The following is a 13,253-nucleotide window of genomic DNA, read 5'->3' as shown; positions in this document are numbered from 1 at the left end:
GAAAACCCTCTGCGAAGACTTGAGCGAGCTAGGATACCGATTCAACGACACTGCATGGAACGAGTACAGGGAGAGCCTCAAGATCAAGAGGGCCAAACACCATAATGCAGGCTTCACCACCGGACCAGCGTTCACCGGAGAGACATGGAAGAAAGCCAACCAGAAAAACAGGGCCTACATATGCCGCGTTACGTACCACGGCTATCATCACGAAATCTGCCAGAGAGCGGACTTCTTCGAGACAATAACTGACTTATGTACTTGTAAATACTGTGGAATGGAGCGGATAGACCGCCACCACATCTTGAGTTGTATATATTTTCAAGACAAGACGATCAGCTCAATCGCTCGAGAGATATCAAACCACTGCGGGTAACCTGCGAATAAATCACTTGTATATTGTATATTGTAATCCTATGAGGGGGCCGATGAAATCTTGACGCGTTTCATATTTTCCGATGCCTTCGCCCATGAACAGGGCGACAGTTTTCCTGATGTGAAATGCCCAGTCCAATGGAAGTATGGGCCCCAAAAAAGTATGCTGAGATGTGGAGGGGAGCATTCTCACGGACCTCACCTGCAGAGAACGAGGCTCCTGAATCCCTGAGCCCGAATTTTTGTCCGCATCATCGGTCGGCAGCGTGTGTCTCTCATACATTCCGAATCGAAAGCCACGTGATCTTCCTCGTACGAATTAGAAGCCGCAAACGAATCTCATCACGGGGACCGAGCTCACCACACGGGCAGCTGTCTTCGGATCCTGAGGCCCCAACTCGTAAAGCGTTGCGAGGAGACCCGGAGCGATAAATTCGTACTTGCGAAAAGGCTGCATCAACGTCGGTCTCATACATAAACGACGACGTCATATACAGAAAAAACTCCAAGATCGTCTTTCTAATCATCGTGAACAGAAGATGGGAAACGTCCACCTTATCGACCCAGCATAAGCCACGGGGCGAGCTCCCCAGAATACCGGCTCTGCCTCTGACTTGAGTTTCAGGGGAGCCTGGAATTTCGTACACTTCCCGAGGCAATGCGCAAAAACTTTCAGAGCTCAGAGCGAAACTCAGAGCTCTGTACAATTCGATATAGTGTTCCATCCAGTCGAGTCCGAGAAGCGCACAGTATTCCGTATGTAGCACTCACCTCGGAATTTGCTGGCGCTGGACTTTGGCGTTCCCACTCCGACTTCTGCATGCGACTGACTTGTGACGTGACCGATCTTTTTGCATCTATCGCACTTAGCTTGCGCTTGAGGAGAGTCACGCTTCCAGTGATTTCCCTTGCATCGTGGGCAGGGTGACGGAGAGGAACAGACTCTCCAGAGTTCCGATGACATCCTTCGAGGTCTCTCTATGCGGTTCGCTCGGTGGAAGGAACGCAATGAAACGATCATACTCCTTTGTGTCTAGTTTGGAGATGATGAATTGTTTCCTAGCAGCTTCATCGAGCAGCTTGCCGTCCAATTCAATCCCAGATTTGTAGCGTTTGAACCATTTCTCAAACTTTCGGTCTGCCTCCGGATCGTCAGTGAACTTCGGGACTCACTCAGTCGTTCAATGAATTAATGACCTGCTGAAGCAGGTGGGGCAGACTCGTCCGGAGAAGAGCGGCGTCGACTGCTTCCTGTGATATGAGGCTAACGTCTCCGACGTCGAGAGTCCTGGTGAATTCCTCCGAATTTCCTGTGGGTTTCCGTACTTCTCACCCGCAGATTAGTCCACTTTACACTCGTGAGAAGTCGTCCTCGCCGCCAATGTAGTATCTCGGGTAACCGTGCCGAAGGCCCTAACTAAAAGGGAAGATACATGTGCTCGCGTCGACGGCTTGCATCGGGATGCTGGGGTTTCATTCTTAGCCTGACATGGAGCCCGCAACGGATAACGGACTCGGGCTCTCCAGCACTCGGAGCTTCATATCTTGATCACCCATGGGGCTTTTCCTTGGAACCCATCGCTCAGTGGACGCTCCCTCTCCGATTGGGGAATTCCTCGTCCGGATGGATCGAGGGAGATTCACTCGCGAGACCGTTACGCTCAGAATACTTGAGGAGTATTATCCCTCGGTTTCAAGGACGGTTCCGTTTGCAGATATGGGACCAATCTCATGTCTTCGAAGGCTTTCATCGCTTTCACACTTTTTGCGGATCTATTATGGTCCATTCTTGCAACCGAAGGCGTGACTGATTGCATACGGCAAACAATCGTTGATCGCCGTCGATTGAGGGTCGGCAAGTGTGGTGTCGTCGACCTGATCTCCAGCAGCGGGAGCCAGGCCTCGCCTTCCGCAGGATCGGATGAGAGCGTAGAATTCTTGTACATGGAAGATGGGCGAATCGAGGAGATATTCCGCGTACACCTTATCCTCAACGTATCGACGAAGTCACTGAGGGGACACCTCGGCCCGATTTGAGATATGGGTTCTGGAAAGACGATACGAGCCGAAACTCTCTCGCTTCGTCTTTCATCGCCCGACGATTCATCCGTCGGCCGCCGCACACACCTCCCTAATCGGCCCTCTGAAGGTTTTTCGAATGGACCATCGGTCGGGGGAATCTTTCCCCCGAAGTTTCGCCTCTCTCGGAACTCCGCTAATAGGAACGTATCGGTTGATGATATTAACTCAGTCAGTCGTCCATCTGCTAGGTATCTATTGAGAGTTCGTTGGGTCGTTGGGAACTTGACCGGCAGCTCCTTCGGAGGTCCTCCGCTGACGGGCTCTGTTTCCCAGGTTTTTGTCTCGAATCCTGTAGCCCGCCTCACCTTGATTCCACAACACTTGAGCTCGACTATCCGCGTGATCGAATTCTCTGCTATCTCGGACAGAAATGGAAATCGTTCCGCCTAATTCTCGATGGCATAGAAGGGCGACCGACGACCGGGAACCAGAGAACTAGTTTCACGGACGGAAGACGGGAAAACTTTTGCGCGTCCGTGAAAACCACGGACGTCGGTTCCACAGCTTCGAGTGAGTACTCGAAGTTATCGGCTCCTGTGTTGAGTCGTCTCAGGCAGATGAAAGGGTTTCCGCGATGCCAGGATCCTCAATCATGTGGGTAGGAACAACGAGCTGGATTGAGAGAATTTCTGAAGGAGGAGAGCGCATCGTCTGGGGGTACCTTGACCAACGAGGCTCCACTTTCCTCAGATTCTCCGCAGCGTTGAGTCTCCAATTTTCTCATGCCAATCAGGTTCCCAAATCCGGAAGGAACCATCTCATAACCGAATTCATCCCAGATGATTTTTGGAAAGCGCTCGAATAGATTGGCACAACGGCTTCCCTCTTCCCTGCGGCGTAAACATTCGCTCAGCAAAGGAAGCGGGTTCCACTCCGACTCAAGTGGAGATTGTATTCGATGCTCAAAAGAAGATCCCCGCTTCGATGCATGCACCATTCTGACTGAGAGAAAGTTTGTTCCCCTGTGCGGCACTCGGCTACATTCGCGACTCTTCTCACTCAGCCTCAGTCACAAAGTCACAAGCTCAAGAGGACGGGAAAGATACACCATCGGATGCTGCAGTCTGCTTCGAGACCGAGCATATCCGCCATAGCGACGGCGGCGTGACGCGGCTCGACGTGGGCTCTGCATATCGTCAATATCCGAAGTCACTGTCGAGACCAAGCGATTTCGATCTGGGTTGATAGACCCGTCATCTGAATCACCATACGTCGTTGCGACTTCGTCGTTATCTAATCTAAAGATATCTGGGAGCGCGTGCGTCTCGCCAAAGACCTCAGGTCTGCTCACTCAGAGAGAGAACCCGGCCTGCTGCTGACTTCTGACGGATGGGAAGGTATTGCGATTAAAAATATGCCATGAGCGACGACATCTTCCCACGGGACCGCGCGACGGACGAAACTAGGGCGCCGAGAATTTCCTGCGAAATCGGTAGCGGAAGCGAACGCCAGGACTATGAAGTTCAGAGCTAGCGCGCGCGAACCGCTTCGCAACTCGAGCCGTACGCGAGAGGAGAGCAAACACTTCCGAATCCATCGAAGAGACGTGTCCAACCGACCGAGAGCGGGAAGCTCAGGGTCCAAGACACAATCGGGTAATTCCTTGAACGACTGCCGCTCCCGCTGGGTAGCTTAGGGAGTTTTTATTGGGAGCGATGGCAATCCTCATGGCGCCGAATGACGTCACCGATTCCGACGCCAGAGCTTTTCAGATGTCGAGTGAAGTCGGGAATACAGAGCTCCGATCAGCCGTTCAGAATCGATTGACGCCTCGGGTGTACTAGGATGGTGAGAGCTAAAATCCACCCCGCTTTCATTCCACCGATATCTCCTATCGTGCCCACTGACTTCTTCTCGAATCGGAATGATTCACGCGACAAAAGCTCAAAACCAGGAAATCACCGAACGTTAGAAGGTTCATTGTGCATTTGTCGAGCTAAAAGGGTACAGGTATCGAGCTGACTTCCGACTTCCGATATATCAAAAAGAACATAAAAAAGCGGAATCGCCTTCGAAGAGATTAGTCCAAGCGAGACCCCGAGATCAATTAGGGAGTATAATTCAGGGGTAAATTGAAGCCCTCCACGCCTGTACATTTATCTGTGGGTCCCTGCCCGATATCCATCCGGTGGTATTTTCCGAAGCTCTCGAGAAGCGGTCTCGGATCGTCGTTCAGCGGTAGATTCTCTCAACGATGTTGATCAGTCTCATGCGGGAGGAGACGGTGCATCGAGCACCGATAGCCGAATTCTGGCGAGGATCGCTCCGCCTCGCGAAGAGAGAGTGCCGCTCGTCTCGCGACGGAGCATCGAGGCAATACCCGATCGAATCGGAGTGACTCCTCGCAGTCTTGGAACAGGAAGGTGTACCACAGTTCAGATGCCTGTTGATCCGCGCGATTGAGGACTCTGTGCTCGGTGAGGTGTTGCTCGCACAGGGGAATGCCCTTCGGAACTTCGAGGCGGAGACGAAGTATTCCAAGATCGTCAACGACCATCCTGGGAGGTAGAAGCTGGGGACTCGTTTCATAATCGAAGGACGGAAGTGAACGTGTGTGACGGAAATGAATACAGGTGCCGCGAGGAAACGGGTCGGAGTCGGAAAATCGGTCCCAACGATCAGAAAGCACACCGAGCGTGAAACGCAAATCTCGATGTGATAAATGAACTGTTCAGGCTCCGATTCGTTCACCCAGAGTATGTGATCTGTCCTTGCCAGGTGGAGTGATCGCCGCGACTGCAGGCTCCTCATACAGGTTAGTGGTAAGCACGAAGTACGCGTAGAAAAATTGTGTAGGCAAACCGCACTCGCAGATGACATGTACATACGTTGCCCGTTGACTTCCCAGCTTTCCGGGATTGGAAACCTGTAGCGTAAATCTCTTGTCGTTCTCGTTGATTTTTCGGGGCCAAACGAGTCCCCTCAGGCGGGAAGAACTTCCCCATCAATCGGCGGATCCAAGGTGATTCCAGGGAAACTCTGGGATAAGTCTGCTCGGAGAAAGCCCGTGGCGGAAACATTCGCCGGATCATGAGATCGGCTTTCGTTCCGGCTCGAGAGTGTATTTTATGATAGGTTCGTGTTGAGATTCGTGTTCTAGATCGGATGCCTCCCCGAGAAAGAACATCTTATTTTCAGCTGCGGCCCTTGATTCAATTCACGAATCTTCTCAGCCTCTGGCACGACACCGTTCTCTGCCTGAGAAAGTGCCATGGGGATAGGAGCCGGTGACTGCTTTATTGACTGGTCGACGATTCTGTTCCTTTCCGAGTCTACCTTGAGCCTATATGGGACGGGAATGACGCCCAACATAAGGCATCGTGCCCCAATGCGAGTACCCGATTTTTCCGTGCCAGGCAGAGTGGAATATCGGGCTAGAGGTAAAATTCAAAGCAACTGAACCGACAGAACTCAGCCGATACCTCATCGCTTCTGACCTCGGGGGCAATGGCACCCTGTAAGCATACCTTACTGATTGAGCCTCAACTCCATCGGGACACCCTTAAAGGTCGAATAGTCAATGCTCCGACTCCGTCACGTCTGGAAGTCGTCAGTGCGTCTCTCTCTCTCCATTCGGAATGCAGATTCGGTCAGAGATGATGTTTTACTCAACCGACAAGGCCCGGATGGATCGCTCCTCATGTTGCACGAATCTCTCCTCCGGTTCCGACGGATGAAGGTGTTCGTCGCCGGGCATCCGTGCCCTTCCCGAGTATATTGCGGGGGTCAGCGGCTCCGCCTTGGGCTTTCGTGGGACTCCGTCAACTCGTCCACTCAGGTTGTAAGAATCAAAGAACCCGCGATCGCGCGAAGCGACGGACTTGGTATCTTGTCGTTAATTGACATTCTTCGATGGAGCGGAAAGTCGATTCCCAGACGCCGAGAACGAATTTTATTTTGTCATCATGCCGAATATACTCCGAGACTTCCTCACATGGGATTTCCGAACTTCCATTGAAGTTGATAGTTACGCTCATGTGATCTTCCGGACGCAGCCGACGAGTCTCGAGCATCGTGACCCTCTCCGACCGGAAGGCATTTTGAAAGATTTGTTTACATTATCTGCACTGAAACATATGGCGACCGTACTGACTTGAAGTATGCACTCTCGGAGCCGAGAGGTTTACAACATTGGAGCGGTCGCCACAGATGTAACACATGGCTGAATCGCTGTGAACTCTCTGCTACAATTAGATAAATTAGAACGCCCGCCCGGACCGGACTCTCAGGACCGAGGTCCACGGTCAGAACCCGACTTTCAGAAGTTCGAAAGATCAAAGCGACGCTTCGTCGGATCAAAGAGGTAGATCCGTCGAGGCGGTCACTGCACTTTCCTTTGGGAGTCCAGTCTCAAGCGAGAAATCGTGACGCTATCAAAACGGAGTGCAACCCTTCCCTGAGCTGAGGATGAAAGAAATGATCATTTTTGCATCGACTAGAGTCGATTCAGGCGGCGAATCCGATAATCCCATCCCATGCCGGCGAACATCACAAAGCGTCGGGTAGTTCTGATACGACACCCGATCCGGGGATCTCGGCTTTTGACGGAAAGACACATTGACCGGCCATTCCGCTGAGATAATCACTCCGAGCCAGGTGAATCCATCGAGACTAGAGAGATCCCTGTCGAAACAATCTAGGTGAATGGGCTTCAAAGGAGGATAGGGCTTCCCGCAATGAGGGAGGTGGAAATCTGATTATTCGAGAAATTCCGGAAGTAGCTTCGAGCATAGGATCATGAGCTGACACCAGTCGATGAGAAACATGCAGACGGAGTCGATCGATCTCGCTCGCCCCGGCGGGAGAGATTGTCTTCGATCGACATGCATGAGATGTAAGACATAACTCCGGTGCTCCGGTGGTGCGCCAGAGCGCGATCTTCGTTTTTTGATGGGTGAAAGAAGTGCTGAAGCTCTGTCGGCCGAATCAGGTGCGATACGATAGTTTTAAATCTTTGAGCACATTTTGGGTGATGTGCCGAGCGACGCGGTTCGGTAACTTGGTATCCCGAGGCTTTCTCATTCTGACCGGGCACTTGTGGGTCCGCGTGGAGCCAAGTCCCGGACCGCAGACACTCACTGATACTTGAGAGAATTTCCCCCCGACGCCGAAATAATCCGTGGGTCAGGGCGGCCGAGTGCGCTCCTTCAGCCTCCTCCCGGAGACATTGTGAAATCACCTTACCTTTGCTTTAGAATGATTGGTTCCATTCGACAAGGCGCCCCTACCCACGGTGCGGCGTCGTTGCGAGCCTCCTCGGGATCGGAGCCCGAGGCGGACGCATCTGAGATATCGATATCGATGAAAGCAAATGAAAGTAGTTGGAAGTCCCGGAATCGCCAATCGTACTTGTGAATATGCAGACTAGATACCGTCCACCATAGGTGGAAAATATTCGAGTGCAAGAAGCACATTCTTAGAATAACCCTCGGTACTATTCATCTGATCGATTCGCCTAGAAGTCACAGCGTTGTAAGGAATTGCGAAATAATACAGCAATTCCATGGAACCATCGTCCACCACCCGAGAGTGATCGCAACGTACGTCGGCATCCCTATTAGGCGAATACCCGCTCTGGGTATGATGAAGTCGGCATCCTACTCACGAGCGAGATAGAAGCGTGGAATGATGTGATTTCGAATAAACGGAATGTCATCGAATCTTGTGCAACAGCTTTCCGAAGCTCCCCGATTCGGTTCGACCCCGATCCGACCTGAGGTCAATACGGGGGGAAAGCTCGCACACCAGTCACCGAGACCGAATCCCATGCAGCTGTCTCTCCTGCTGCTTCGCCGTACTACCGTTCCTAAATCTGAGCGCAAATCGATTCATTACGGAATCCAGCGATGTAATCAAGCCTCAATCCCCTCGTGCTCCCTCCTTCCCGGGAATCGTCCACTATCTGTGAAATCCGGCGAAAATTGGACAGCTCCCGAACAGATTACTTCACCATGTGAACCAGGGGCATGGCGGAACGTCGTTCCTCGGCTCGGCGATAGAATACGGGCCAGTCTCAATCTCGTCCGTCGTGTCTGCTATACACCCTCCATGTTCTTCGATTCTGCCGATCGCCTCCGCGGAAAGTGATGCGTTCTCGTCCTAACCCTGAGGGAGTGAGACGGATTCTGCTCTAAACGGGATGGCAAGGCGAGAGACCACAGTGCCCGCCAAGGAGAGCCATCGCTCCCACAAGAAGCAGCGCGAGTTCCGCTTGTATTCCAACCTAGCCGTGTCCTCCTACGGGCCTACTACAACCGGTCCTCAGACCTGGTTAAGGCAAACGGGAAATCTAAGCCGATTCCTTCCGGAGAGAGAGGCGATTCCGACGGAAACTCTTTGGGGATTCTGCCAGAACTTCTACGCGCACCTGCAAGAAACACCAACCCCAGATGAGCCAGCTGCTTGATTCCGACTAGCAAGTTCCTGTACATTGCATCTTTGCTCCACGAATAAGAGCGCACCATGCAGGGCGAGTCGACCTGGTCAGCCGAATAATATCGACCGATGGGGTTGGTCACGCAGAATCGTCGCTCAAGGAGCGGCAGACGAAGAGACATGGAACCCCTAAATTCGATCTGCACCCTCAGCAAGGAGAAGTGCTTGAGATTAAGCCATGAGGAATGCTTGAAGTCCACAGCCGGTGGAGACGGAGAGAGGGATCACGGTGCACCCTGAAGCCATCTATTGCAAATGAGATGAGGACTCCCCGCCTGTACACGGGACAGTCCCACGGATCCCTCGCCATGCGTGGAAGCAGCTCCAGCGATCATGAAGCTCACTGATAATATGCATGGCTCTCGATAGGAATATGTGAGCTCTTCACGGATTCATGGAGAGATCTTACAAACTCTGCGCAGCTCAAACACACGAGGATAAATAAATACATGTGTCTTCGATCCTGATGACTGATGAATCAAGCTGATTGCAGCCATCAGGTCTGTCCCAGAAATCCCGGAATCAGGACTCAGATGAAATTCATTCGCGAAAAATCCGCGGAGGTCAAAGCATCGATATCCTTCGTTCGCACGCATCACCTCTTTTCGATCGTTACGCTTCGATCGACGATCGCGATGGCTTTCTAAACATTTGGAGGCGGCGACTAACACACGATCGTCGAGTGATCTCACGCACATCGACTTCGAAGCACCGGTCATCTCTCAAGCAGTGTTCGAGATCGGCACACTCCGCTCTTTTGTGCAACACGAGATCACATCGCAACGCTTCTAGCGCTCAACTCGGACTATCGCCTCTTGGCCGACTACTCGACATTTTCTACGCGACACCTGGGATCGAGCTGAAAATTATCGACGAATTTGTGAAGTCCTCCCATTCTCTCCATCGTGGAATGGCCTTAAGTATCGAATATCAAACGCTGTGTAGCTCGTGCCGCGATCTTCAAGATCTATCCGTATCCGATGAGGCTCTAGTATTCGTCATTCACAAGATATACCAGAATATATATAGTACAAGATTGACCCATATACAAGATTGACCCATATACAAGATTGACCCATATACAAGATTGACCCATATACAAGATTGACCCATATACAAGATTGACCCATATACAAGATTGACCCATATACCAGATTGACCTATATACAATAATGACAAATATTCGAACAAGTGTGTTCGAATATACGTAATTCATCACCTCGTCATGAAGCCAGCATTTTACGGGCTAGATGAGCGGACTCCCGAAAAAGCAGCCCGGGTGACCTCTCTGGTCCTTTGACCCAGCCAAGTACCTTGCTTGAAAAACGAATATATCCCCGGGCTGCATCCCTTCAATCTCGCTGCGAGTAATTCGTCGCGGGAAATCAGCTCCAAAGGCTCACTTCGTGAATCCGCTTCATCGATCTCATGTCACGATGCGATGCTAGAATGAGGAAAGAGATTGTAGTATAGGATGAATATGTGTGTTTCTGATGATTGTGATCCTGAGAAGAAATCGTACAACAGCTCTCAATTCCCATCATCACCTTATTGATTGTGGTTACCCTGATGCACAACCGGAGTTAGAGAAAAGATACTTCCTGTCTTAGATAGGTGTAGGGCACTCATGATCCTACCGCGAGCCACTTGCCCTCGATATCAGCTCTCTCTCCTGGAACCCATTCACCTCGAATCTTTCGACACTTCCCTAGTCTCAGGCTGGAGATTCACGTAGCTCATACGCGGGCGAAACCGGCGAGTATGATCGGGGACGAATTATCTTTCCGCTGGACAAACTTATTTCGCTCCTTCGCGCGGATTTCCGAGACTCGACGCTCTGCGAACTGAAGGAGCAGGAATGAAGTCCGGGTGCCCGGACACCTAATCGGGGCAACAAGAAACAAGCCCGCCATGTTGGTGCGACCTGAGGAATACGTTCTGGTGATAGAGGGACGGCGATAACTCTCCCGATCTACTCTCCGACGTCATGCAGATTCTAGATGGATGATGCTGAAGTTTCCGAGCCTTTTCAGTGGACCTGCGCGATGTTGTTCGCGAAGTCCTCAATGCCCTCGCTGGCCTCCCTCAATCAGTCTTGTCTCGCCAAGAGGACGGCACCATACACTTAAAGGTTCATCGAGATCAAAGTCATATCCTCAGAATACGCTCGCGTCACGTGAAAAGCGAGACTTATCAGTGTCATGTCGATTATCGACCCGGATCAATCGGTCATTCAGGAATTGAACGCCACTATTGCGAATGTGCAAAGGGGTCCCGGACGGTGGGTTGCGGCTCTCACGTTGTGGCCATAATACACTATTTATCTTACGCTCGATACCTATCAAGAATCATCAGACCGGCGCGCAGTGGGGCGAAACCCGATTTTAGGCGGCAGAAACTATTTCTCCGAATCATTCGAGAGATCCGCATGCCTCGAGCTCGATCTGGTCATCTTAGAGAACATCTAGAGATGCAATCCACGGAAATCATGCTGTCGCGTCCCAATCGACTCTCGGATAGGGCTCGGCCATCGAATGCTCCCTCTAATTCCCTCCCTTTCTTGCTCTTTGAGCATGCTCTATTGTACAACAGCCGGAAAATTCTCGAAGCGAAAACCTGAATGGAGTCACGGTCTCATCAAAAATCGATCGCATGCTTCTATGTTGTTCGATGGCAATTTCGAGGGGTGACTTGGGTGTAAGCATTTGATCCTCCGGCTATTCGTATTCGTTCATCGAGAATACTCTCCCTCGTGAGGCTGCGGCAATGATTCGAGCCAGATGTGATCAAGGGAAACATTCGGGTTTCGATCTTCATCTTCCAAATCGCAACCTAATTCAGATAGAGCATCAACTCTACGTTTGGAGTCTCCGGACGAACCAGATCCTTGAGAAGACTCCCAGCTCTCGTCCTGACTTGTTTCCGGAGACTTTGTGCTTATATCAGAAGCAGAAGGGTGTAGCAGTAGGAATGTGACTTCTGGATCTTCAGGGTTATGTTATCTTTAGGCGATGGGGCATCTTTTCTCCGAAAGAAGCCCAACCGGCTCTTAGCTTCAGGTCCGTAAACTCTCGAGCTCAGACACTAGAAATCGGACATGAGAGCTCCATCCGCGGGATTCAGTTCTGGGATGCTTCCTGATTCGAAAAAAAAATCATCCGCGGGGATTCTTGTGTGCCGAACACCTTCGGATTCTAAAGCTTCAGAACCTCGAGATAGACAAGAATAAGCGGATTCGCAGTGATAGATAATTTTTTCCCGCCTGGAATGGCAATTTGGCTCGCAGTGCAGCGACACAGTTTTTATTTGCGAAGATCCAGCACGCTCTTCAAGATCACCGATGAGGAAAGGGCTGAGCGCTCGGCATGCTTCGTGCGATTCATCGATGATAAACCGCTCTCTAGTTACGAGGCCAGAGACGTCATTGCACTGGATGAAACTGCCGTGTATTTTGGGGTTCCACAACAGTCAAGAGTCAATCTAATCAGGTTCAACAACGTTACAATGAGGTGCACAGGATATGAGAGCGCCCGAGTGACCGTGATCCTCGCGATTCGAGGCGATTGAACACGCTGCGAAGCAGCCATCATACGTATAGGGAAAACAAGAGGCGGAATCACTCAGCAGCACGCTGTCGTCGTTTGTGAAACCGAAAGAGCCTGGGCCACCCAAGATGTTGTGCGAAAATACATCGAATATCTCACTCCCCTGATAACAAGAGCTCAACGGCGAAGTTTGCTCGTCTTCAATCGCCATCTTATTCCCGAATATTCGCGGAACAAAAAATCGGCCTCTGTCGACTCAAAAATGACTCATCCTCTTCGAATTATTTTTGTGCGACAACGAGGAGAGATGGAGACCTTGGTTTGTTTGAAAGCTGAGGAAAAATGCTGAAAACTAGTCATGCGTTCGAATGCCGAACACTCTTTACTAGAATTGAACTATTTTTCCCCTTCTTGAGCTAACTTTCGGACATTCCCAACTATTGTTCCAGACTGGGTCTCCCGAGATTTTAGTGAGCTTAGGAAGTTTTTTCTGTGAAGCATGTCGAAGGCGCTTGTACCCCGACTCAAGTTAGGGTGCAGGCATTCGTGAAACGAAGACTCTTCATCCCTAACGACAACCGATGCCGGAGCATCTCATTCGGTATAGACTTTTCGAAGACGATCTGATGCAGTTGCGGGTGTGCGCGAACACTTCTCTCCTCGAAACGAAAGAGCTCAAACAATACATGGCGATGCTGACGACCGACACGAGCGCATCACTGAGGGACCAGCTTGGTAACTCTACTTTGACGGGAGAACAAATGGTGTCCTCCACAAGCCTGACGTATGCCCAATCGACGGAACTGGCATCTACTC

Source organism: Galendromus occidentalis, unplaced genomic scaffold (assembly GCF_000255335.2).
Source record: "Galendromus occidentalis unplaced genomic scaffold, Mocc_1.1 scf7180000076295, whole genome shotgun sequence".
NCBI classification, from domain to species: Eukaryota; Metazoa; Arthropoda; class Arachnida; order Mesostigmata; family Phytoseiidae; genus Galendromus; species Galendromus occidentalis.
The sequence above is the reverse complement of the archived record's forward strand: the minus strand, read 5'-3'. Positions refer to the sequence as shown.